Genomic DNA, 1,108 nt, shown 5'->3' on the forward strand with positions numbered 1-1,108 from the left:
TTTATATAGTAGCATTGTTCAGTAGTGCAAATATGAACAGCAATATTGTTTGTTATAATGAATGAAATATTTAATTTCATTAAAAATATAAATATTTTTGCTGCTTAAGAAGTTATTACAACATCCACGTACTAGTTCACAGTTCTATTAGCCATAATTTTGTTCTACTGGGTCCTATGCTTAGGACACCACAAGATAATATAATATAATTAATATAATATAATATAATATAATATAATATGTAATATAAATTAGTTGGCTAGCTGAGTTCTGAGTTCCCAAGTGAACTCAGTGTCCTTTTCCAAGTTCACTCCAAGTACTATCAGAATTCTGTTCTTCACAACTGTAGAACTGAAGTTCCCATTCCTGCTGTTTGTCTTCAAACCAGCAACTGAACAAGTCCTTCTCACATTGGAAGCTCTCTGGCTTCATCTCCTGCCACCAGACATGCGAGTAGATGAGACAGTGCCCGTTAATCTTGTCAGCCTGACTGGTTTAGGACGCTGCTGCAGAGGTGATTGCATCGTGAGGGCATGAGTGTCATAGAGGAATGGGCTCGTAGGGGGTGGGGCCTAAATGGAGGAAGTTGTCATGGGGACTTGAGCTCGGGGAGTGATATCTAACTTCTAGACACTGCTTCTCTGGGTTCTTCCCCTACTCTCTTCTTCCGTAATGCCCCGAGTTGAACAGCTTTATTCTGCCGTACTGTTCTTCCATGATGCTTCTCCTCGGGCCTCTGAAATAGTGAGACAATATAAACCTTTCCGTTTGTAAGTTGCAGGTGTCATTTCCTCAGCAAAGAAAAAGTTGGCAAATACAAAGGCTTACCTAGCTATTTCCATTTTCATAGGTCAACTGTGCCATTTGACGCAACATAATCAGCACAGTGAAATTTTATCACATTTAAGATCCTGTAGATTCAGGCGTGGAGTCTCGCAGCCATTTCTTAAAATTCTATGTATGGTGAAAAAGATGTTAAAACTGTATAACAATCCTGTTGTAATAACTGCTTATGATATAATAGGAATCAAGAAAAACAGGGTGCATAACAATATACAGAACAATCACGATTGTGCAAAAACATCTAAGCTTTGAAAAAACATGGAAA

This window comes from Fukomys damarensis, unplaced genomic scaffold (genome assembly GCF_012274545.1).
Source record: "Fukomys damarensis isolate Sample0158 unplaced genomic scaffold, DMR_v1.0_HiC HiC_scaffold_17, whole genome shotgun sequence".
Taxonomy (NCBI): Eukaryota; Metazoa; Chordata; class Mammalia; order Rodentia; family Bathyergidae; genus Fukomys; species Fukomys damarensis.